Raw genomic sequence first — 27,755 nt, forward strand, 5'->3', positions numbered from 1 at the left:
CTACCTGATATTTATATCTGTTCCATTTTTGGGCTATGCCTTAAAATGAGCCGTTAAAATATACACTAGGGGATCCAAAACGCCGCCCCACCATTTGAGCTAACCTTTCGGGAATTTCAACGTGCACAAGCGAACCATTTTAAGGAACTAAGGTACAAAAATACCGTATGAAATTTTTCTTTAAAATCAGCTAAACTCAAGACTGTAGACCCACACGAAATGTATATAACATCTAATCCGTTAAACAAATACACCATACCATGGTTATAACAAGAGCATAACATCATGTTAATCAGATCATTAGATGGACTACATTTGAATTGGGATATTTTGAATGGTGTAACTTTTTTTTTTATGAAGTGGCCCACTTCATGATTGGATTTGCCATAATTTTTGTTCTTTTAATAATAGTGTTGGCGTGTCTCTGTTGGACAGGTTAGACGTGAGACGCATACCCGTGTGGGCCATAACTTTAAATAAGGGCAGGAAAGTAATTCTAGTTAGCCTTATATGTTGCGCACGTGTGCCATCATACCCCGGGGGCCATTGAGTTGCAGAACAGCTCTCTGTGGACGCAGATTGCATGCTGATCAGTTACTCAATACGCTATGAGTACTGAATAAACTCTGTGGGGTCCATACATGTTTTATCCATGTCGTCCATCCCTTTTTTCAGCTCATTTAAGGACATGTACCCAAAATTGCATGCTGTCCATCCATTTTTCCAGCCCATTTAAGGGCATGGACCCAATTGGGGAGCGGATTAGGTGCACCCAGACTCACCCAAGATGGTGCGGCCCTTACCATGGGGCCGTCTTAATGAATTTATTCTACATCCCGCTGTCGATCTGCTTTCATAAATTATTTTAGGTCATTAAATGAAAAATGAACCAGATCAAAATCTCAAGTGGACCATAGGAAAAAGTGGTTATTGATTATTAAAATTTTAATGGGGTTTACAAAAGTTTTGGATCAAGCTGATATTTATTTTTTCCTTTTTATATGAGGTTTTGTGATCTTATAAACAGGTTGAATGTCAAATAAATAAGATGGGAACATCTTGGTAGACCTTAGGGTGTTTTTTAATGGTGGAGCATTCAATCACCACTGTTTCTTATAGTATGGTTCACCTGATATTTGGATCAGCTTCATTTTTGGGAGAAGGCCTTCAAAATGATACGAGAAAATAAATGGACTGCATGAATGTATAATACATACATCAAGGTAGGCCCCAAGAAACAGTAGGGGGTAATGACGTCCACCACGGTTGAAACCATCTTACATCTCACAGTGATTTTTATTTTTCTTATAACCCGCTTATAACGTCACATAGACATCGATGAAGGGAAAACACAGATATAAGCTTGATTCAAAACTTATGCGGCTCTAAAAAGATTTCAACAATAGGTGCACGATTTCCAATGTATCATGTAGTGTGGTCCATTTGTGATTTTTACATGCTTCAATTTTGAGATGATGCATTTAAAGGAGGTTGAAAAACGGATTGACAGAATTGATGATACACTTAACGGTGGGCCCACCAACTTTACTCACCGCACTGAGTATCTCAGTGCGCAATCCGCGTCGGCTTTCTGTCGGGCACCAGGAAGTGGGTGGATCCCTGACTGTGGGGCCCACCGATGTATTTTTCTTACATCCACTCAGTCCATACGATTTAAAATCTCATTTTAGTAGATGATATCGTATATGAAGAAGATCCAAATTCAGGTGGACCACACCACAGGAGACAGTGGTGAATGACCATTAAAAGATTTTTGCGGGTCACAAAAGTTTTGGATCAAGCTGATATTCTTGTGGTCCCTTCATCCAGGTCTTTGTGACCTTATCAACCGGTTGGATGGAAAATAAAATTTCCAGTGGCCCCCAAGAAGTTTTGAATGGTGGGAATTCAATAAAAAATTGTTTCCTGTGGTGTGGTACATATAAGATTTGATCTGCTTCATTTTCAGTATCGTATGCTCTAAAATGAGCTTTCAAAACGTATGGGCGGCATGGATGTAAGACAGATACATCAAGGTGGGCCCCACAGTCAGGAAGGTACCCGCGAAAATCAAGGGTGAGAGTGCCGTCTCAAACTTTCCCCTGTTCTGTGGCCCACCTGAGTTTCATTTTGGTCTCTTCATTAGTTTTCAAAGTAAAGTGAGGCGAAGAATCTGATGGACGGGTCGGATGCTGTTAATACATCACGTGGGGACCACTTCTACACGTAGCTGACGGTGGTAGCGGTACCACCGGAGCGCATCGCTGATAGAAACGTCCGTCTGCTTGGATCTGCTTCTTGGGGCATCGGAATGAGTTTATAAGCTGGGAGAAAAGAAAAAAAGAAGAAGAAAAGATTGCAATCCATGGCATCTCATCTCTCAATTTCTCTTCTTCTGTTGGCGTTTTTGTTTCCTCTTAGAAGCTTTTCTGCAAGAAGGTAAAAAGATTTTCTTCTTTCTCTTCAATGTAATTTTCTTAGTTGATTTGGAATTCTGTTGATGGGGTTTTCCATTGTTTCAATATAGAATATTCAGATTTTTATTTTTTTTTCTGATGTGGGTTTATTTTTGTAATATTCATAACCTTTTTGGTTTTGGGTTTTTGTTGGAATGCCATGAAATGTCCTTTTAAAAAAAGAAAGAAAGAAAGAGAGATTTGTCTTGTTTTGTGTAGAAAAGGATGGATTTCTTGTGGTTAGTTATGTTGGTTAGAGAGATCGATATCATGGATTTCCTGACGAGTAGGTTTCAGTTGCAACCACTGGTAGGTTGACTTAAGCTTCAACCTGTCTCAATTTCCATGTATCATGGATTTCCTGACTCAAGCAAACTGCAGGCCCCACCATGAAGATCATCAGGAGTACGTTGGGTCGGTTGGCTGTATGTAAACAGTCCACTGTTTTAATCAGACCTGCTAAAGATCTGGTTCATTGTATACATGTGGCCCGCCTGGTGATTTGGACCAAGGGGTGGCAATGGTTCGGGTTGGGTTGGTTTCAGGTCATAACAATGATTGGTCCAACCTAGACCCTTCCTATTTATTAAATATGTTAAAAATCTCAACCCCAGCCTAAGGGGTCGTTTGGATGCCTGTACAGTCATTAAGTTGTAATCCGATTACAGGTATAAAGTGTTTACAAGTGATTTTGTTTGGCTTTAAGCTGCAATGTGATTACGGGGAAGCGGTTGTTTGTGCTTGGATAACTTAAAATCTGTTTACAGCTTGTATTTACGTATTCACTCACAATAGAGCTTGGAGTGGTAAATCCTTTCAAAATAATTAAAGGACATATAAAGTTTTTATATAAGATAGATAATTGGGATAAGCCCAACTCAATAAAGCCTGTGGCCGATTTTTACGGTAAACAAATCATTTGGTGGGCCACAAAAGTGTGCCCACCAATTCATACATAGTACTAACTTTTGACAACATCTTAACATATGAGAAGTTTCAACCCTAGCAATAGAGAGAGAGAGAGAGAGAGAGAGAGAGAGAGAGAGAGAGAGAGAGAGATTTGTCTTCTTTTTCTTCTTCTTTTGCTTTGGGTCCTTGTAACCGTTGGAAGATGATCTGCAAATCTCCTTGCCTTGAAAATTTTCAAAAATTATAGCTGTTGCCTAAAATCTCTTTACCTGTAATCCGAAACATGACTTTTTCTCATCTTTCAGATTATAACTAAAAGCTGTAATTGGATTACAGCCTACAATCTGACTACAAGCAGATGTAGCCATCCAAATGGCCCATGTAATCTGATTCCCTGTAAACAGATTCCTACTTAAGGACTTTACAAGCATCCAAATGACCCCTAATGCATATATTAATGGGTCAACCCAAACCCAACCCACCTGACCATTTAGTTAAAAAAATATAAAAATATTGTCATTTTGTATAGAAAATATAGAAATATCAACTACATAATTAGAACTCTTAATTAATATAAAATCAAACCCCTACTATAATCCAAATTACAACCATCATAACCAAGATGACATTTAAAACAAAAAACTCACACACACACACACACACACACATGTTTGTTTGCATCTATATAATTTTATTAAAAGAACCTCCAAAGCAAAAAACTAAGGCAGGGAAATTACGACCCAAACAAAACTAGTATATTACAAATATCCACAACCTTAAAGCCGGGTGCCCAACCCAAAACATCAAGCTTTACTCTCTTGATGGCATCTTCAACCAAAGCTCTTCTATTATGAAAGCAATGATTATTCTTTTTCCCCACATAGCCCAGAGCACTACCATTAGGAGTAGCTGCCAAATTGATTTTCCTTCATTCCCAGCTCCGCTGTGTCAACTACGTGGAGATTATCGATGGATTCCTGCATTGCCCAAGCTACAAGGATTATACATATATACATTACATATATGTACATAATAAGGATTTGCTAGCGTCCCACCTTCTTGGGATGTTAGCAACTTTAAAAAGCTTTTAAGTGACACAAGGGATGCCCAATCATCAATCTGGACCGTCCAGTCATTCATACAATTAGGGACAAGTCATGGTAAAAAAAAATTGTCAATCGGATGATCCTAAGCAAATGTGGAAAATGAACAGTCAAGATTGAGAGAAGAAACGAAATATATCCAATCATCATCTTGAATTATCAATTCAATAGATTGCACTTTGCATTGCTTATGATTCCGAGTTGCACTTTGGTTTGATAAACCATGCAATCAGTGTGATTCTTGTACCAGTGCTTGCTACCAATGGTACTATTGAATGAATGGTCTGGATTGATGATTGGGCATCCCATGTATACACACACATGTTTTTTGTATGCATATATGTATATACATGTGTCTTTGGCCAAGCAAAGGGGGCAAAGGGGTGGACCATATTCATAACCCGGTGGGTCCAGCATAGCAAACCCATACTCACCTCATTTAATTTCAAGTTGATAAAACATAAACCCGAACCCAATCCATATGGGAAATGGGTCGACCTGAAACCCGACTTTTCAAGTTGGATATGGGTTTGTGTAAGAGAGAGAGCAAGGAGGTAAGTGGCAGACCATATTCATGACCTGCCTGGTCCAACCCAACAAACCCAAACCCACCTTTTATAATTTCAAGTAGACAGAAACTCAAACTCAAACCCAAACCCAACCACCCATATGGGAAATGGGTCAACTCAAACCCAACCCATATAGGAAATGGGTCGACCCGGACCCTGATTTTATGGGTTGGGTCAAGCTTGCACCCCTGTTTGAGCCGATGTGATTTTACACCCAGTGATCTCCATGGTGGGACCACCTCTTACATGGCTTAGGTGTTCTAAATGCTTGACACATTGGCATGTATGACTGGTTGTAGCTTAAGGGCAACCTACTACCTGTTGCAGGTAACTATTCTATTGATGTGAGATGTTGTTGGAATCCCATGGAGGGAGATGATACGGTAGATTCAGAAGAATCAGATTGATAACGATATCTCTAGATTACACGTGGATGGGTTAGCTGTCAATTTGAACTGTCCAACTAGCGGGCCTCATTATGGATGGACGACGTTTCGAAATAAAAAGGATCCATTTTCACATGAGATCTTAGTTTGTGTAAAAGATTAACTTACATCCTTTTTTATTTTTTGGATGCGTGTTTTGGTATGTTTTTTTTGCAATGCTAGGAAAGATGTTTTTAGAATAGATAGGTTTTAGCTTGTTGGATAATCAAATTCCATGCGATTTCTAATGCTACTTTTCCATGGGCAAGCTACTATATGATGCTTGGTCGCGCTTTCCTAATGTGGCTTTTCCATGGGCAGGATTGATGTTTAGATAAGATAAGAGTTTGTGTTGGAAAATCAAATTTAATGCCATTTCTTATGTGCCTTTTCCATGGGGAAGCTACCATATGATTCTTGTCCGGGCTTTTGTTTAGGGTCTAGCCCGGGGATCAATTGGTGCCTAGGTGGGCTTAGTTTTGGTTGATCATAACTTGTTAATCTGGTGGGATTCACCCTTTGCAAAATTATCTGTCATTGACAGATCATTTCCGTGCTAATGGTTGCTTGCAAAATATTGGGCAGCGAAGATACATGCAATGGTTCACATTTAACAGGAAAGTGCACCCTTTGGACAGTTAGATTCATTCTTTTTTGTTTTGAGAGATAACAAAGAATTTTAATAAGAAGCCCAAAGGCAAAGAATACAAACACACCCACACGTAGGAACACCCCTACCACTCAAGGAGCCCACTCCCTAAGAAACAAGAGGGCCCTACTGACGACACCCGAAAGGCAACCTCTGTGGTTTCTGAAAGACACCCCTTAGGGTCATTCCCTGGGCATGGAAATGACTCATCCATAATGGGCCTCAGTATATGAATGGTTTGGATCACCTAAAAGGGGGTGCATCTATTAGTCCTACACAAAAGAAAAAGGATTGTTTTTCTCAACCCAGCGTTGTAAGCTTCCTTTTCATGGAGCATGATAAATGATTAGCTTTTCATATTAGGTTTACTTTGTGCAAAAGAGCATTGAGCCCCTTTTTGCAATGTGGGATTTGGTTGGAATGCCAAAATTTGTTGATTTTTGGATTTCTACCATATGGGATTTTGTTAGGATGCCAAAAACTGTTGATTTTTGGACAATCGGGATCATTCATTAGGGTATATGTTTGGAAATGACTCATCTATTATGGGCCTCAATAAAATGGTTTGGATTACCTAAGAAGGTGGTGCTTTTGTCAGTTGTTGGGTCCAACGAAGAAGAATAACATTGTTTTGCTTGGCCAAGCATCGTGCGTTTCCTTTTCATGGAGCACGATAAACAGTTGGTTTTCATATTAGGTTTACTTCGTGAAGAGAGCATTAAAGCCCCTTTTTACTATGTGGGATTTTGTTGGAATGCCAAAAACTATTGATTTTTGGATGCTTTAAGGACTGTTATAGGGGATGTGTTTGGAAATGACTCATCCATAATCGGCCCTAGTATGTGAATGGTCTCGATCACCTAAACTGGTGGTGTGTCCATCGGTTATTGGGTCCAAAAAAAAAAAAAAAAACATTGCTTTGCTTGGCCAAGCATTGCAAATTTCCTTTTCATGGAGCATGATAAATGGTCGTTTTCATATTATGTCTACTTCGTGGAGAAAGAGCATTGAAGTCCCTTTTTACCATGTGAGGATTTTGTTTGAAATTGGAATGCCAAAAACTATTGATTTTCGGATGATGTGGGGCATCTTGTGTCACACCTCGAAATTCGGAACCTGAGTATGATGACCCTGATCCCAAGTTCTAGGCAAACTAAATTTCATGCATGCATTCATCATATTTACATTCAATTCATTACACATCCAAAATCCAACCATTATTAGATTGTCCAAACCATAATATTTAAACTCAAATTTAAAGTAAACTTTATGAATCCAAAATCCAACTCATCTATTGCTAGTAGTTCTCTCTCATAATTCTTCACTTTAAATTTATTACAAAATTTTAATAAATAAAAATAAACCTAAGGACTAAACTTTAATGGAAATAACTATCCATGTATCCATTGCTCCTCTTTCATCCTATAAACCTGTAAGAGTCGTCAAATTGGGTGAGCTAAAAGCACAGTGAGATCATATCCACCACAGGTTTGAAATAGACTTGACGATAGCCAAGTAGCCATGATTCAATACATAACAAGATACAATGCCAGGATGCATGAATTGTTCATTATGTAATAAGTATGATGCCATGATGCATGAGTCATCCAAGACATATAGTCAAGGGAATCCCCTCTCAATAATCCCACCAATAATGCATTGCATCCTTGACACGAGGTCAATGGGAACCCTCTTGATAATCCCACCAATGCAAATAATCCTCACCATGAAGACAAGGGAACCCCCCACCCAATAATCCCACCAATGCAATAAATCCAAATTCAAATTATTCTATGACGAGGCAAGCAATTCACTCTCCAAGCATTTCGTGATGACAATGCAATCAAGTAAACCCAAGCAATCACGTTTCAGGCATTCCCAAATCATGATGCATGTAAAATGTCAATCTTGACGAATAATGCATACTCAAATATAATTTTCAAGGGGAATAACAATGCAACGAAAGATATGCATGTTAGATTACATTCATGATCCAAGAAAATAAATGAGGTGTAGATGCGTAGGATAAATTCGTGAAAGGTTGCAACACGGTTAATGATTCAAAGATAAATAATAAAAGGGCTATCATTAATGAAAATTAACATAGAGAGAACAAATCAAAACCTTATAAATCAAGCATGAGACAAAGAAAAGGAAAACAAGCTTATTCCCAAAGCAAAAGGGGTAAACCCAATGCGAAAGGGCTAGACCTAAATAATAAAATTTTCTTCCAAATAGAACATGAAGGCTTAACTTGAGAGTAAGGGAGATCCCTTACCTAAGATCTTTGATCACATAACAAAGGAAGTGATGCAGGATGGGTGGCCTAGCCTAGAATGATGCAATGAGATCATCAACGTATTAACTAGACCAATAAAACACAAAATAATGCTAACCAATCACAAGCTTAAGGACTTCAAGTATTTATCTATGCTCAAATTCAAAACTAAATCATAAACCCGTTAGCTAGATCTTATAAAACATGATTATATTAGGACTTATGGAAGGTAGGACTTCCATCTAGCATAGGAATTGATCCAAGTCTAAAGGGAATCTCTTGGTTTGTTAAAGGGTTGAAGAATTAGGGTTTTAGGATTTGGAGATTTTAGATTTCAGGGTTAGGATTTTAGGAAACTAGGTTTGGGATTTGAGATTTTAGGGTTTTGAGATTTAGGATGATTTAGGGTAAGGGTTTAAGGTTAGGGTTTTGGGAAATCTAGGTTTTAGGATTGGACTTGAGGATTTTAGGCTTAGGGTTATGGATTTTAGAGAGAAAGGAGCAAGGATTAGAGAGGGAGGAGATGGGTTGGCCATACGAATGGCGGTACGGTTGTACGGTCACGTATGGAGGTCCGTACGATGGTACAGTGTAAGTAGGCCTAGGTTTAGATGGGTTTTGGAGGAGATTGGGGATGAATTTTAGGGAAAATAAAGGAGTAGAGAAGGATTAAGAGAGATCGAGGAAAGTGGAAGGAGAAAAAGGGAAGAAAAAAATGTATACATATTACCTTGAAAGAATTAAGCTAAGAGAGATGGATAAGATGGAATCACTCCATGACTTCACACGCTCTGATTATAGGAGGTTTTACTTCATCACAAAGCAAAGAGAGAGATTTTTTTAATATTTCATATGCAATAATGGGCTAGGGTGTGGACATCCAAGCCTTACATAGTTTTAGAAAAGACTTTACAAAAAGACGTTCTTCGATAAAAAAAAAAAAGTTTCACATAGAGACGCTCAATAAAATAAAATTTATTCCTAACTCCCTGAACTCAACAAACCAAAAAAATAATAAAGATATAAACAACTAATAAATTGAACTATTTCGTGACTCCTAGGCTCCACGATCAAGATGTCCAATGATGAGATCCAACGGTCAAAATGGTTCATGATCGAAATCCAATGGTCCAAATGATCAAACTAAGTAACCCACACACATCTTCCCGGTGTGGGGCTTTCAAAGATGCATAATCATGCATGTGAGGTATTCAATGGGCTAAGCACTCGAATTGGGTCCATGGGGCCCTATGTATGCATCACTTAGACATAAAGAAATAGGAGCTCTCCTCCCCTCCCCCCCCCCTCACGAATACACACTTTGATATCTTATGTTGTGTACTCCTTGGTTGTACAAAGTGTTTCTTTATATAATCGAGCATCCCACCCACTCTCTGATTCACACATATGGGGCAAAGCAATGTGACACCCGTGCTAAAAGAAAAGTTCTCTCTCCGAACGGTGGAGTTAAAATCTTCTTAGCGCTAGATGTTTTATGATAACTCCTCCGACGTAGTGGGGCGATCCGATTTTTTCATTATCATTGTCAGATGGTCCCGCGGGCGATCTAGACGACGGACGGTTTGAATCCTTAGTTGGCTCCTATGATTCATGGTGAAACGGTATGGATTACCTAAGAAGGTGGTGCTTTTGTCAGTTGTTGGGTCCAACAAAGAAGAATAACATTGTTTTGCTTGGCCAAGCATCGTGCGTTTCCTTTTCATGGAGCACGATAAACAGTTGGTTTTCATATTAGGTTTACTTCGTGAAGAGAGCATTAAAGCCCCTTTTTACTATGTGGGATTTTGTTGGAATGCCAAAAACTATTGATTTTTGGATGCTTTAAGGACTGTTATAGGAGATGTGTTTGGAAATGACTCATCCATAATGGGCCCTAGTATGTGAATGGTCTCGATCACCTAAACTGGTGGGTGTGTCCATCGGTTACTAGGTCCAAAAAAAAAAAAAAAAAAAAAACATCGCTTTGCTTGGCCAAGCATTGCAAATTTCCTTTTTATGGAGCATGATAAATGGTCATTTTCATATTATGTCTACTTCGTGGAGAAAGAGCATCGAAGTCCCTTTTTACCTTGTGAGGATTTTGTTTGAAATTAGAATGCCAAAAACTATTGATTTTCAGATGATGTGGGGCATCTTGTGTCACACCTTGAAATTTGGAACCTGAGTATGACAACCCTGATCCCAAGTTCTAGGCAAACTAAATTTCATGCATGCATTCATCATATTCACATTCAATTCATTACACATCCAAAATCCAACCATTATTAGATTGTCCAAACCATAATATTTAAACTCAAATTTAAAGTAAACTTTATGAATCCAAAATCCAACTCATCTAGTGCTAGTAGTTCTCTCTCATAATTCTTCACTTTAAATTTATTACAAATTTTTAATAAATAAAAATAAACCTAAGGACTAAACTTTAATAGAAATAACTATCCATGTATCCATTGCTCCTCTTTCATCCTATAAACCTGTAAGAGTAGTCAAATTGGGTGAGCTAAAAGCACAATGAGATCATTTCCACCACAAGTTTGAAATAGACTCGACGATAGCCAAGTAGCCATGATTCAATACATAACAAGATACAATGCCAGGATGCATGAATCATTCATTATGTAATAAGTATGATGCCATGATGCATGAGTCATCCAAGACATATAGTCAAGGGAATCCCCGCTCAATAATCCCACCAATAATGCATTGTATCCTTGACACGAGGTCAAGGGAACCCTCTCGATAATCCCACCAATGCAAATAATCCTCACCATGAAGACAAGGGAACCCCCCACCCAATAATCCCACCAATGCAATAAATCAAAATTCAAATTATTCTATGACGAGGCAAGCAATTCACTCTCCAAGCATTCCGTGATGACAATGCAATCAAGTAAACCCAAGCAATCAAGTTTCAGGCATTCCCAAATCATGATGCATGTAAAATGTCAATCTTGACGAATAATGCATACTCAAATATAATTTTCATGGGGAAAAACAATGCAACGAAGGATACGCATGTTAGATTACATTCATGATCCAAGAAAATAAATGAGGTGTAGAGGCGTAGGATAAATTCGAGAAAGGTTGCAACACGGTTAATGATTCAAAGATAAATAATAAAAGGGCTATCATTAATGAAAATTAACATAGAGAGAACAAATCAAAACCTTATAAATCAAGCATGAGACAAAGAAAAGGAAAACAAGCTTATTCCCAAAGCAAAAGGGGTAAACCCAATGCAAAAGGGCTAGACCTAAATAATAAAATTTTATTCCAAATAGAACATGAAGGCTTAACTTGAGAGTAAGGGAGATCCCTTACCTAAGATCTTTGATCACATAACAAAGGAAGTGATGCAGGATGGGTGGCCTAGCCTATAATGATGCAATGAGATCATCAACGTATTAACTAGACCAATTTAAAACACAAAATAATGCTAACCAATCACAAGCTTAAGGACTTCAAGTATTTATCTATGCTCAAATTCAAAACTAAATCATAAACCCGTTAGCTAGATCTTATGAAACATGATTATATTAGGACTTATGGAAGGTAGGACTTCCATCTAGCATAGGAATTGATCTAAGTCTAAAGGGAATCTCTTGGTTTGTTAAAGGGTTAAAGAATTAGGGTTTTAAGATTTGAAGATTTTAGATTTCAGGGTTAGGATTTTAGGAAACTAGGTTTGGGATTTGGGATTTTAGGGTTTGAGATTTAGGGTAAGGGTTTAAGATTAGGGTTTTGGGATATCTAGGTTTTAGGATTGGACTTGAGGATTTTAGGCTTAGGGTTATGGATTTTAGAGAGAAGGGAGCAAGGATCAGAGAGGGAGGAGATGGGTTGGCCATACGGATGGCGGTACGGTTGTACGGTCACGTATGGAGGTCCGTACGATGGTACAGTGTAAGTAGGCCTAGGTTTAGATGGGTTTTGGAGGAGATTGGGGATGAGTTTTAGGGAAAATAAAGGAGTAGAGAAGGATTAAGAGAGATCGAGGAAAGTGGAAGGAGAAAAAAGGGAAGAAAAAAATGTATACATATTACCTTGAAAGAATAAGATAAGAGAGATGGATAAGATGGAATCACTCCATGACTTCACACACTCTGATTATAGGAGGTTTTACTTCATCACAAAGCAAAGAGAGATTTTTTTAATATTTCATATGCAATAATGGGCTAGGGTGTGGACATCCAAGCCTTAAATAGTTTGGAAAAGACTTTACAAAAAGACATTCTTCGATATAAAAAAAGTTTCACATAGAGACGCTCAATAAAATAAAATTTATTCCTAACTCCCTGAACTCAACAAACCAAAAAAATAATAAAGATATAAACAACTAAATAAACTAAACTATTTCTGGACTCCTAGGGTCCACGATCAAGATGTCCAATGATGAGATCCAACAGTTAAAATGGTTCATGATCGAAATCCAATGGTCCAAATGATCAAACTAAGTAACCCACACACATCTTCCCGGTGTGGGGCCTTCAAAGATGCATAATCATGCATGTGAGGTATTCAATGGGCTAGGCACTCGAATTGGGTCCATGGGGCCCTATGTATGCATCACCTAGACATAAAGAAATAGGAGCTCTCCTCCTCCTCTGGTATACTCTGATTGGTGCTCGGATGTCTTCATAAGGAAGAATTCGAGAACTAAAATTAAGAAGGAAATTCAAACTTAAATGGAGGATCATTCACACCAGCACATGAATACACACTTTGATATCTTATGTTGTGTACTCCTTGGTTGTACAAGGTGTTTCTTTATATAATCGAGCATCCCACCCACTCTTTGCTTCACACATACGGGGCAAAGCAACGTGATACCCTTGCTGAAAGAGAAGTTCTCTCTCCGAACGGTAGAGTTAAAATCTTCTTAGCGCTAGATGTTTTATGATAACTCCTCCGACGTAGTGGGGCGATCCGATTTTTTCATTATCATTGTGAGATGGTTCGGCGGGCAATCTAGACGACGGACGGTTTGAATCCCTAGTTGGCTGCCTATGATTCATGGTGAAACGGTATGGATTTTCTGGCTGGACACAATAATTTTTGGACGATCTGGATTAGAAGGTTGTACGGTTCGTGTTTTAAACAAAGGTATTGGTTTCATGGTTTGATTTGGGCCAATGTTCAAATAGTCCAAATCTATGGTCACTGTGCATTGATTGAACAAATTTCACGAACCACATGAACGACGTTACTCTGCACACTATCCATTTGATGTACTCCTTGTTAGAAGGGGACACATAATCTCAGTGGAACATATATGTGGAAACCTACTGCGGCAAGAGATTATCTAGGGCCCACTATGATGTTGTAAGAAAATTTCCCTGGCCATATGATTCTTTAGATCATGCCAAAGCATGAGCTCTAAGATGGGGCATATCCAAGACTTAGGTGGGCCACCTAATGTAAGGTGGTTGAGTTCGATGGGTCTGGAACCCACCTCGAACTACGGTGGAGAAGGAGATGTCAAAGGGAGAGGTTTCTGGCTAGGTTCTTGGCAACGTAAGATGCACCATCTTCTGATTCTTTCTTTTTTAAAACAAATAATGGGATCCACTACAATGCTGGCAAGAATTCATCCTGACCATCCGTTTCTCTAGATGCCAGGACATGGGCCCTACGTTGTGACAGATCCGAATCTTAGGTGGGCCACACGTTGGAGGAAAAATGGGTATTGAAATATCCACTGTTGAAAATTACCTAGGGTCTCTCCACACCTTCTTTCCTTGTGTTTTTTATATTATATTTTATATCAATTAAGTCCATAACAAGGACGTCACTGGACAATCCTATGGCTTTCGGTTTTCCATTCTCTGCCTGAAACTCTCGCCACGTATAGACTTTGACTACACCGTCCGATTAAGATGAAATTCAGTCGTGGCTTGCTATTTTATATGCTCTTTCCAATGAGCCTAATATGGACCTTGATCTCTCCATGGTGAAAAAAGATATGTTTTAATTGCTTATGTTGATACGTGTTCCAAACAACGCATGTACGTGTCTAATGTGAAAGCTAGCCAGTAGATTTGATGTATATTCTACGAGCTTCAAAATGAATGGTTAACTTTGTCATTTGAACGGCCTAGTTGATGGATACAAGTGTGATGGATGGTTGGATGATGTGGTTAGGACCCTAATCATGTATATGGTTATTGTACGGTTGGTTTCGTAAACGGATACACGCATAGTGGGTATTTGGATGAATTGGTTATGACCCATTGAATGAACGGCTTGAATTAATGTTTAGATCATTACTTCTACAATCATATACTTGAATAAATAGTTGAGTAATCATATACATTGACCTTGTACGTGGTGGATGATTGAGTGGGAAAAACAAATGGTTGTATGGCTGGATGGTCTCTCACATACCTACATGTGCGAAAATTTTCAGGTTATTACACCCAGTGTTCGCATTGTCAACGAAATGTCGATAATATCGCCGATAATATCGGTGTCGCTAGTCTAGTGACACCGAAACCCCCATTTTTCGTTTCTCTCTGGATTATCGGCGAAATATCGGCGATATCTTCGATAATCTTTGATTTTTTCCGACAAAATAGGTAAAAATGGAAAATTAAACCTTTGATTTCGGTAATACCTGGTTTATGGTTGATCGGAACTCGGAAGCAAAGAATTTCATGGGCAGCAATCGACAGCGCTCGTCTCGTGTGACTCACAGACACATGATTTCGGCGAAAAATCAGAGATTTAGGGAGATTGCTTGAAACCTTGTCGAAAATCGCCCCTCTTCGCTGGAAAACCTTCTTCGCAGACAAAACCCTTTTTTTTTTCTATTGTTTTTTTTTTTTTTTTTTTTTTTGCTTTTATGCTTCAACGGAAGCAAACAGGCGCACGGTGCGCTTTAGCGTACTGAGTAAACTTTCTGGGCCCACCGTGAATGTATGTGATTTATCCACGCCGTCCATTCATTTTTCTAGTTTATTTTAGGGGTAAATCCCAAAATTAAAGCATATCCACAGCTCCAGTGGACCACACCACAAGAAACAATAAGAATAATGATTATCACCGTTGAAACCTTCTTAGGCCCCACAGTGATGTTTATTTGTCATCAAACCTTTTTTTAAATATAAAAAGGCATGGATGAAGGGTTAAAATAAATATCAGCTTGATTCAAAATTTCTGTGGCCACCAAGAAGTTTTTAATGATATGCGTTCAATTCACAAAGTTTCTTGTGGTGTGGTCCATTGAAGATTTGAATCTGGTTCATTTTTTATATCACACACTAAAATAAGCCTTCATATATAATGGACGGTGCAGATGTAAGGTACATAGTTCATAATGGGCCCCACAGTTAGGGTTCCATCAGAAGCGGATGGGCTACTGTACCTCACACCAGCTATATAGCTGCTGTAGGTACGTGTCGTGCGAAGTCCAGCACTGACGCTCCTCGAGCTCCGAGTTGTACGAACGGTTCAAAGGAGATCAAAGTTACGTTGGCCCCACAGTGATGTATTTATTATATCTACACCGTTCATCTGTTTTTAGAGTTCATTTTAGAGCATTATCCAAAAAATGAATCATATCCAAAGATTATATGGACCGCACCATAGATAGCAGCAGAGATAATGATTTTTACCGTTAAACAATTTGTAGGGCCCACTATAACGTTTATTTTGCATCCAATCTGTTCGTAAAAATACAAACATCTGAATGAAGTGGAAAAACAATTTTCATATTGATCCAAAACTTTTGTGACCTCAAAAAGAATTTCAATGGTAGACGTTCAATCCCCCACTCGTTTTTGCAGTGTGGTCCACTTCATAGTTATTTGTCTTATTTTTCGTCTAAAGGCTTAAGGCGAGCTCTTCAAATGGATTAACGGTTTGGATATAACACACACCTCATGATCAGACCCATATCACTTGCTGATGTCAATAGCTGGTACGAGGTGCACCTGCCAATTCGCTTCGGACTGCGCCGGAACGAAGTGAATTGCACACTGAGTAAAATATAGGCCCATAGTAATTGTGTATTTGATCCAACTCAGTCCATCCATTTTATTAGATGATTTTAAGGCACAAGCAAAAAAATGAAGCATATCCAAAGCTTAGGTGGACCACACCAAACTGTGTGAATTGAATGTTTACCATTGAAAAAGCATCCCACCCACTCTTTGCTTCACACATACGGGGCAAAGCAATGTGACACCCGTGCTAAAAGAAAAGTTCTCTCTCCGAACGGTGGAGTTAAAATCTTCTTAGCGCTAGATGTTTTATGATAACTCCTCCGACGTAGTGGGGCGATCCGATTTTTTCATTATCATTGTCAGATGGTCCCGCGGGCGATCTAGACGACGGACGGTTTGAATCCTTAGTTGGCTCCTATGATTCATGGTGAAACGGTATGGATTTTCTGGCTGGACACAATAATTGTTGGACGATCTGGATTAGAAGGTTGTACGGTTCGTGTTTTAAACGAAGGTATTGGTTTCACGGTTTGATTTGGGCCAATGTTCAAATAGTCCAAATCTATGGTCACTGTGCATTGATTGAACAAATTTCACGAACCAGATGAACGACGTTACTCTGCACACTATCCATTTGATGTACTCCTTGTTAGAAGGGGACACATAATCTCAGTGGAACATATATGTGGAAACCTACTGCGGCAAGAGATTATCTGGGGCCCACTATGATGTTGTAAGAAAATTTCCCGGGCCATATGATTCTTTAGATCATGCCAAAGCATGAGCTCTAAGATGGGGCATATCCAAGACTTAGGTGGGCCACCTAATGTAAGGTGGTTGAGTTCGGTGGGTCTGGAACCCACCTCGAACTACGACGGAGAAGTAGATTTCAAAGGGAAAGGTTTCTTGCTAGGTTCTTGGCAACGTAAGATGCACCATCTTCTGATTCTTTCTTTTTTAAAACAAATAATGGGATCCACCACAATGCTGGCAAGAATTCATCCTGACCATCCGTTTCTCTAGATCATGCCAGGACATGGGCCCTACGTTGTGACAGATCCGAATCTTAGGTGGGCCACACGTCGGAGGAAAAATGGGTATTGAAATATCCACCTTTGAAAATTACCTAAGGTCTCTCCACACCTTCTTTTCTTGTGTTTTTTATATTGTATTTTATATCAATTAAGTCCATAACAAGGACATCACTTGACAATCCTATGGCTTTCGGTTTTCCATTCTCTGCCTGAAACTCTCGCCACGTATAGACTCTGACTACATCGTCTGATTAAGATGAAATTCAGTCGTGGCTTGCCATTTTATGTGCTCTTTCCAATGAGCCTAATATGGACCTTGATCTCTCCATGGTGAAAAAAGATATGTTTTAATTGCTTATGCTGATACGTGGTCCAAACAACGCATGTATGTGTCTAATGTGAAAGCTAGCCAGTAGATTTGATGTATATTCTACGAGCTTCGAAATGAATAGTTAACTTTGTCATTTGAATGGCCTAGTTGATGGATACAAGTGTGATGGATGGTTGGATGATGTGGTTAGGACCCTAATCATGTATATGGTTATTGTACAGTCGGTTTCGTAAATGGATACACGCATGGTGGGTATTTGGATGAATTGGTTATGGCCCATTGAATGAACGGCTTGAATTAATGTTTAGATCATTACTTCTACAATCATATACTTAAATAAATAGTTGAGTAATCATATACATTGACCTTGTATGTGGTGGATGATTGAGTGGGAAAAACAAATGGTTGTATGGCTGGATGGTCTCTCGCATACCTACATGTGCGAAAATTTTCAGGTTATTACACCTCAACTTAGTTACGTAGAGAGTTGAAAAAATTGTAATACCCAGCTTTTATATTTGTTTGATTTTCAGACAAAATGTATAATTGCCTGCAAAGAAAGATGGATTCTTATCAATTCATCACTAGTTTTTGTTTTCATTGCAATGTTGTAGGCTTAATGAAGTAGGACAACTAACCACTTGCTCTAAAAGCTTGAACTGATAGAGCGTGGCGAATCAATCCCAGGCCCCACATCCCATTGATTAAGTCTTTGGCCAAACCCCTCTCGTGGGCCCCACATCACATGGGTTTTTGCCTCACATGAGTTACCCGCCCCACATGGGCCGTCCACCCTAAGTGTGCCCCTGCATCCCATAGGCCACCCCACTTGAACCTTGTGTGAAAATGCCCTTGCATTAATCACCCCCGGTGAGGAGTCTCGAACACAAGACCTCCCGTCCTGACATCACTTTGAAGCAGGACAACTAACCACTTGCTCTAAAAGCTTGAACTGATAAAGTATAGCGAATCAATCCTTTTATTTTATAGCCCAGTCCCCACATCTCATGGGTTAGGTGCTCGGTTGAACCCCTCTCGTGGTCCCCACATCACATGGGTTCCGCCTCACATGAGCCACCTGCCTCACACGAGCCACCCATCTCAAGTGTGCCCCTACATCCCACAGGCCACCCCACTCGAGGCCAGTGTGAAAATGCCCCTACATCCCACAGGCCACCCCACTCGAGCCTAGTGTGAAAATGCCCCTACATTACTTAATCTTTGGGTGAGATTCATATTAAGTGAAATTTAGCTAGATTTTATATATGGATTTTTGTGAGAATCCCATAAAATTTAGGATTCATTTGATGTTCCTATATTAGGTGGGCATTAGATGGAGTATATAATGATATTACCATTGATTAAAATGGAAGCCAGAGCTCCATTACACTCAATTGCAATTTTGAGGCATTTTGACAGAATTCACATGGCGAGCATGCTTCTTGAAGTGACCTTCACGCTTCCCAGACACGGCACTTTTGTTGGGGACCTTTGAGAAGAAAAGGCAGCTTTTGTCGGGGGTATTTGATGGGCAGTGAATTCACCTAAATGCCTGTCTTGCAAAAGTCGTGGAGGATCTAAACCTTGTCAACATAGTTTTCTCAATTTCTAAGGATAATTAGATTTGGGTTCTCTTCTTCTTCTTCTTTTTGAGATTGTTAATGAAGGTGCTCTGTGTTCATTGCCTTTTAAGATCCATAGAACAAGAGTACCTTATTTTAACTGTTTCTTTTATCAACTACATGGATACAGTTATAGGCCAGACATGAGAACTAAGGATGCAGACCGTGAACCTGTACTAGAATTGGGACATTCAACTCTATCCATTGGATTCAATCCTTCACGTGCCGTCCAACTCTCAAGGCGTCCAAGGTCAGTTACTTTTAACTAATTTGCTGGCCTGAAACTATAGTCAGCGTGGATAAGGGGAGTGTATGTATGTTTTTGGTTGTATATGCTTCATCGATGAAAACCATTTTGTTTTCTTTTAAACAAATATGGATCCCTGGACTGCATTTCTATTCAATTCATTTATTTTGCTTGAGCATTTGACATGTGAAATACAATACACAGAATTTCATAGAATGATTTTTTATTTTTTATTTTTTCCAGAAATATCAAGGTTTTCAAGAGAGAACTTTGAGAGATGGGGTTCTCCGGTGGTAACGCTACCACTGTAAGCTATGGTGGTACTAGGCAAAAGTGGGGTCCACGTGATGTATCCACTACAACCAATCTGTCCATCAGATGTGTTTGCCTTACATTAAACCCAAGGCCCCAAAAAAAGCTCATACGGAAACTGAGGCAGGCAACAGAACAGGGGACAAGTTGTGGGGCAATGCCCACCTTTGACTTGCGCTGGGCCCAATGTTGTGTATACAGAATCAAGGCTGTCCAGAACCTTAATCTGCCATAGATAAAGGATTAGGACAAAATCAGGCTGTTCTGCAGTTCAAGTGGGCTCCAATGAGAATCAAGGGTGGGCGTTCCCTCCCACCCTGGATGTAACCTGAGGCGGCGCATCTGATGGACAGGTTGGATGTGTATCAAACACCATGCGGGCCCCACATCTTCCTGGTTCTGCCATCAGCTTAACATGGAACCAGTAACACTGGAGCACTCCTCTTAACTCTTGAGAGATGGATTAAACTCTGAACTGTATTAGCTAACCTTGAGATTCGTGTTTAACAGTGTTATCACTTATCATATGCAACTGCATATGCCATAGTAGCATATGCGGTTTTATGACAATTGGGCATTATGCTATGGCATATGCAATGGTTTATGCGATTATGCCATCACTTGTGTGATTAAAAAAGTGTAAATTTTTTAGGAGATTGTGCGATGGCATATGTGATTATGCGATCATATATGCACACAGCCCCCTTGGTTTGCATACGCTTGCTTGTGCTATTTGACAACCACGGTATTTATTCATTGTCTTATTTGCTTGACCATTTGCTACCGCGTTTCTTGAGATAGGGCCTTCTTGTATGAAGGTTTTCTCTCTGATGAGGAATGTGAACACCTCATTTCTTTGGTAATTCCTTCCCTCATAACTTGTTGATTGAAACCATTCTATGGTCTCACATCGTTTCTCAAAATCTTATCTTTGGGGCACAGGCTCATGGTAAGCTTGAAAAATCGATGGTGGTGGACCGTGATACAGGGAAGAGTGTTGTGACCCCATATCGTACAAGCTCAGGGATGTTCTTGGCTAAAGATCAAGTGAGTGAGTTTTCTCGCTTTCTACTCTGTAAATGTAGCTCAGGACTTTGCATATATGCTATGGAGTTTGCTTATGATAGAGCAATGATGCCATGTGTCTATAAGTTCTCATTGTGAATGTTTCACAATTAATTAGGCTTATGATAATTAGATTCTTCAAAACCTGGAAAGAGTTTCATGCTTGTATACTTGGTTGAGGTTAAGGGATCTACTGAGATTTTGAACACCACACCAGTCCTAATTGTCATTTAGAATTTACAGTGAATGGTACCAATTTGCTACATCTGGTATCATGTTTTTGAATATCAGCCGCTTTGTAACAGTATCAGTCCACCCCGTCACACGTTATTGGGGGTGAACCAGTCCGTTAGCGCCCCCCCCCCCCCCCCCAAAAAAAAATAATAAATAAATAAATCTCTCATTTTGGCTTTAAAAACAAATCTCTTCTTTCTTCCCCTTTCTTCATTTCAACCATCTTAGAAACTAAATTTAGACTAGATCTAGGCCTATTTTGAAGATCAAAATATAAGATATGGGGGAATTCAATGAATTGAAGTGGAATGGACCATTTTAGGAAATATTGGAAGAAGGGGGTAAGTTATCACTTCCTTTCCCATTTCTTCATCTCCGTTTTGTTGTATTCATATGTAATGGACCATGATCCACAAAATCATGCTTGATCTGTGTTCGATTATGACCTATTTGGTTAACGTTCAGCAGGTCAAGCTGACTAACAGCATTCTTGTCAATAAATAGTCTGATTCAATATTAAATATATGTTAAAAATGCAAAAATAATAGATACTAATGTCTCGCATTTTTTTCTTCATATTTTCTCACTTTTTTTTTTCACAATATTTTGTGCTAAAAAAACTTTGGCTGCTACGGCCTGTATCAAATTTGGTCTCAGACGATGCTGTTAGTTGACTTTCATCAGGTCAAACTGACAGACAACATTCTTATCAATGAATGGTCTGATACACTATTAAATGCATGTTGAAAACACAAGGATGATTGCTTCTAATGTCTTGCATTTTTCATATTTTCTCATCATTTTTCAAAATATTGTGAGCTAAAATAGTTTTGGTCACTTCGGGCCCATATTGTTCGATACAAGTCCAATATGCCTCATCCCTCATATCATATTGTTTTTGGGCCTGGATGATACACACACCAATATCATTATTCAAAATCTCACCTGGTAGTTAGATTTACTATGAATCATACCAAATGGGATTTTAGCTAAACTTTTGATATTGTTCGGGAAACTTAAATGGGCCAATTCAGAGTATGAAGGGACTTGGAGAAGAGAACAGCATTACTTTTGATGGGATTAGGAACCTTTCACGAGGTTGCTTCTTGTCTCAACCAATCATGTTCTTCTATATCTTTGCTTAGGGGGAGGAGTGAATCACCTGCTTCTTGTTATAAATCCACACCCCCACAACCCCCCCCCCCCCCCCCCCCCCAACCACACACACACACAGAGTGAATTCAGATTTAGAGGATCCACTGTACATGATCCATCCATATGCTTGAAACCCCAAGCCATACTTGGATAACATAGCAATTTTATTGTCTGTATGGTTACTTTCTTAACTGTACTTTGACGTTGGTTAAGAGACATTTGAGGCCTCCTTTTTTTTAAAGGACAAATCTGGATGGTTGCCTTTTTTTTCCCGTACCTAAGAAAAATGCATAGCTTGCAATGGATACAAATTCTCAACTGACTCTGAGATGTTAAATATGTATTCTGGATACATATTACATGCAGTCATATGTCATATACAGTTTTTTATGGTTTACAACATTTACACAAAGTACTGTCCCAAGCTGGCCTGGTTGAATTCTTTTTGTTTTTGTTGGAATTTACTATTTTAGCACGAGTTCTTATAAGGGAATTTGCATGGCATATGTGCAATCATGGCACATGTTTGAGATTTGGGCTTTTCATGTAGGGGGTCCCACTGTGAACATGCTATGGTGCAAGAATAAACCAATCTACTCATCAGTTTCACCTGGAGTATGATTAAAATAGTCAGAAGAAATAAATTGAACCTCCCACCTGGTGACCTGCGTTTTACGGTCCTGGGTATGTTGACAGTGGGACCTGCCTGATGAACAGACCGGACCTTGCACACGTGCTAGAAAGAGGAGGATGGCCTATCCTTTCCACACCAACATCCTCTGCATTTCTCATTTACATATTGATATTTACATCATTTCTGTTTTCCGTGTTTAGTTACTAGTAGATATGGCACACCCAATGTGTGTGGAGAAGGGAAGTATGTTTTTTTGGAGAGTGGGAGCAGAAGCTGTTGTAAAAGTGGAGTTATTTGATACTTCGGCAGAGTGTGAGGGCCAATGTTCAGGCACCCTGAAATTTTATGCATGGCATACATTAACTCAATTAAACTGTCCAAGTTGTGGGACCCACTTTAAATAGGTCACCGTTCAAAATTCAGATTGTTTCAAGGATCCTGACGTCGTATTCACAAGCATTTGTTTGTTGAATTTGAACCATTGATTTCGATTAGGACAGATTATTGTTTTCATTTTGATCTGCAGAATGCCTCTGTAATCTTTTTCATTTTGCTTTGCCTCTGTTTTTGCTTTCGCTGCCCTTGTGGCTTTAATAAAGTGCAGTACTTTCAAAAGAAGAAGAGAAAAAAATTCCATTGAATGGCCACCGATCAGCCAGTTGGAAAATTAAGTCTTTAGGTAATTTTCTGTTTAAGATACTTCCAAATTAAGGTGCATGCTTTGGATGGTTAATTTTGAGCTAATTAAACAAGTAGATATGTCATGCACAATGCACACAGAGAGAGGAAGTAAACGCCAGATGTGGGAAATGGATGGAGCAACAGTCTTAAATGCAAATTGTTGTTAGATACACTAGCACAATCTGATGTTTGATAATTGGGCACTTTGAAATTGTATATGTGGAATACACTAACTTGATCTAACCACCCTGGTTGTCAGACCTGCTTTAGATAATTCATCACTAAAAATAGTGTCGTTGTCGTCATCACCATGTAAGCCTTATCCCAAGTAATTGTGGTTAGCTACACAAATCTTGCTCTGCCATTCCACTCTATCAAGGATCATACCTTTAGTTATACCAGAGGTCACCATGTCTTTTCGTATGACCTCCACCCATGGCCCTTTGGGCCTTAAAAGTGGCTTTTTAGAGCGTTGAACTTGAATCAACTCAACTGATGCAGTTGTTGGTCTCTGTTGAACGTGGCCAAACCACCCATGGTGTGCTGTAACAGCATTACAGGGCCATAAAAGCAACAGTGGCAACCGTTACGCGTTATAGGTTTGTAATGGCCATTATGATAACAATGACTCTTAACTGCCATTACGCCCCTGTAACGGCCCGTTATGCCTCCTATAAAGGCCAAAATGTCCCTGTAACAGTTCGTTCCAGGGCAGATACAGTTTTTTTTTTTCAATAAAAAAAAAGAGACTAACAACCGTTGCGGTCTGTATCATAAAGGTAATGCTGGCCACCATTGCTGTTACGGAATACCTTGAAACCACCCAAGTCTACTTTCCTTCATCTTATTACCCACTGGTGCTACTCCTAAGTTCCCTCGAACGTGTTCATTTCTAATTCTATCATTGTCTTGCCTCCATCGATCTCAACATCCTCATTTCAACTACGCTCATCCTATTAACATGTCATTCCTTGACCACCCCACATTCTGTCACATAAAGCATGTCTGGTTTTATAGCTATCTCATAAAATTTTCCCTTCAGTTTCTAATTCATCATTAAAATTTTAAATTGATTTAAGTCACTTCACCTCTGATATTAAGCCTTTGTTTCTTGAATCCGTACCATTGATTGTTTTCACCTCAACAGTCTGCTAAATGGCCATCAATCAGCCGGCTTGGAATTTTAACCAGTGCAGTTTTTTGCCTAAGATTCATCCAAGTTAGGGCCCCATTATTGTACACTTTATTTGAGTTCATTTTATACTGTGGTTACAAATTTATTAATGTTTGCCAATCGACCATCACTCTGCCAGAGAATTGACATTTTTCTCATTGTAAACGGAAAGAAATGGTTATCCAACAGCCATGTGGCCATACGATTTTACCAAATTACCTAAATATCTAAAACCCTTCTTTTTTGAGCATTTATTTAAAACCCTTCTTGTACCTTCAATAACCCCACTTACCTTTTCAAAGTCAAATCTTATGATGATTCACCTACCTGTTCTTATTTTTATTTATGTTTGCAAGGATGAGATTGTTGCAAGGATTGAAGATCGAATTTCTGCTTGGACCTTTCTTCCAAAAGGTAATTGTTCTTAATCACAATCCATTTTGGTTTCTACACGTCACTGTACATTGTGAGAGCTATGCTAAGCCCACAGGCGGCAGCACTTGCCAATCTGGCATATCTGTGGGACACCCAAAGCCTGAATCAGATGGACTGCACCGTGTGGATGACTTGGGCCAAATTTCAGGCAAGTAGGCTCATTCAGTGTGCCAGACATGTGCATTAAATGTGGACAGTTGGCAGTTGTTTTAAACCATCTTCTGTTCTCATGTGTGTGTGCCCTGCCTGGGGAGTTGACAAACCTGATTTCTGGTTGAGGTCATCTACTAGCTGGGGCCACTGAAGTCGCGGCACGTGCCAGGTTGGAAAGTCTGACCACAGGTAGAGGTGCATTTAGGTGTAGAAATCACTGCATGTCGTCATATTCAGACATCTTAATTTTACAATTGACTTTTTTCCATCTTCAGAAAATGGTGAGCCTATGCAGCTACTGCGTTATGGGATCGGAGAGAAGTATGACCCTCATCACGACTACTATCTAGACAAATCCAGATTAGCATTTGGGGGGGCATCGGATCGCCACAGTTCTGATGTATCTGTCTAATGTCACCTTTGGGGGTGAGACCATCTTCCCCAACTCGGAGGTGAGGGTGCTTGTTCATCTCGATCCCTTTTACAACTCTTGGCTAGTCTAATCCGATAGCTGCTAGTGAAAGTAGGTTTACAGATTCTACTCTCCCCCCATCTGGTGGGCCCCACAATCATAGTTCTAAAACTTGGTGGGTTGACTCAATATGGCTCAGAATGACTCGAACAAGTCATGACCCCAATCAGTGTTGCATGTTGCCAGAATCAAAGGAGTTACCTCATCTATCAAAGCAGGTGGATGCTACTGCTGCACCACACTGCACCATTACATCCTATTTGGGTATTTTAATTACTTTTCCTGTTTTGAAACCATTTGAAATCATTAAATAATAAAAATTTAATTATTAAAATATCTAGTGGAGTCTATTAAAGACTTGGTGGGGTCTTCGAGTTGAGCTGACCTGGCTAGACATCGAGTTAAGTCGAGTTTTCGAACTTATGCCCAAAATAAACATGCTGTGGCCCGAAAATCAGGCCGGTCTGCTCATCTGGTGAGTCACACATGTATGACGGAATGGATGGTTAGAAAAGATTGGCAACTGGTCTACATTCGTTGTACTAGTGTTTCCCACCTGATTATTAGCCAGGTTGTTTCTCAAGCAACTGCACGTGTACTGTGGGGCCTACAAGATGAATGGCCTATATCTTGTATAGGGAGAAGAGGATTCAAAATCCTACTCTTGGGTCGCCATAGCTTGGCTATTTTTGCGTACTATCTACTGATGTTGAGGATTGTCAATCAACCAAACAGTACCAAGACCCCCAAGTGAAAGACAGTACATGGTCCTACTGCGCGACGACTGCTGCCTATGCAGTGAAGCCCATTAAAGGAAATGCTGTTCTCTTCTTCAGTCTCCATCCTAATGTGACGGTCGATGAGAGCAGCCTTCATGGAGGGTGTCCTGTGATCGAAGGAGAGAAGTGGTCCGCAACCAAATGGATTCATGTAAAATCCATTGATAGGACACATTCATTGGATGATGGTGAGTGCACAGATGAAGACGACAATTGTGTAGAGTGGGCTGCGCTCGGGGAGTGCGAAAAGAATCCTTTGTACATGGTTGGGAGTCCTGATTATTATGGGACATGTCGGAAGAGTTGTAACATCTGCTGAGGGTTTCAGGTTGTACATCCTTCATCAACCACCACGCATAAGAGGTTTGCAGGTCCAAAACTGTTTTCTCCTTTTAAGCTTTGCTGTCGGTTAAGATTCAACGTCTAGGTAAAGATTAATCAGGTGGTGTGTGTGGGATCTGGACTGTTCATCAGGTGGTCTCCTCTATGAATGTGCTATGGCACGAAGATCAAGCCAGTCTGGCCATCAGCTAGGCTAGAGCTTACATTGAATGCGGATGGCCTTTGTAGCCATCCATCTTTACATTGTGAGACCACCTGGTGATCTGATTAGCATAGTTTTTTTCCGCAGCACATTTCCATACCTGCCACTTGGTACTGGATGTAGGGGTGGCAATGGGCAAGCAGCCTCGTGCTGCCCGCCTAAGAGCGGGGCTTTGGATCTATTAACTTGTTGTGTGGGCAGGGCTTCCACGTGAGTCATTTTAGACTGACCCTGTCCAGGCCGGCCCTACCTCATTTGTCCGTGTTTTATCCTGCAAATGCAAATATGCAGTTCCAATCCTTGGTTAGGCAGCATATGCATCTTGCATGTAGACTGTTGATTTCATTTTTCTAATATATATATATATATATATATATATATATATATATATATATATATATAATGTGCAGCTCATTTGATCAACACGATTAAGAACATTCAGCATGGGAAATAGGGATTTGATCAATTTCAGGCTAGGTTGGGTCGAACTTGGGCCCAACCAAATTTTTTGGGCTTGTACTGAAACCCCC

General features: G+C 39.6%; 1 pseudogene; it reads left to right on the forward strand.

The window, feature by feature from the left end:
• Positions 1 to 2,233: 2,233 nt before the first annotated feature.
• LOC131255971 (probable prolyl 4-hydroxylase 6) lies at positions 2,234 to 27,479 on the forward strand (annotated as a pseudogene).
• The last annotated feature ends 276 nt before the right edge of the window (positions 27,480 to 27,755 follow it).

The sequence above is a fragment of the Magnolia sinica genome, chromosome 1 (genome assembly GCF_029962835.1).
Source record: "Magnolia sinica isolate HGM2019 chromosome 1, MsV1, whole genome shotgun sequence".
NCBI classification, from domain to species: domain Eukaryota; kingdom Viridiplantae; phylum Streptophyta; class Magnoliopsida; order Magnoliales; family Magnoliaceae; genus Magnolia; species Magnolia sinica.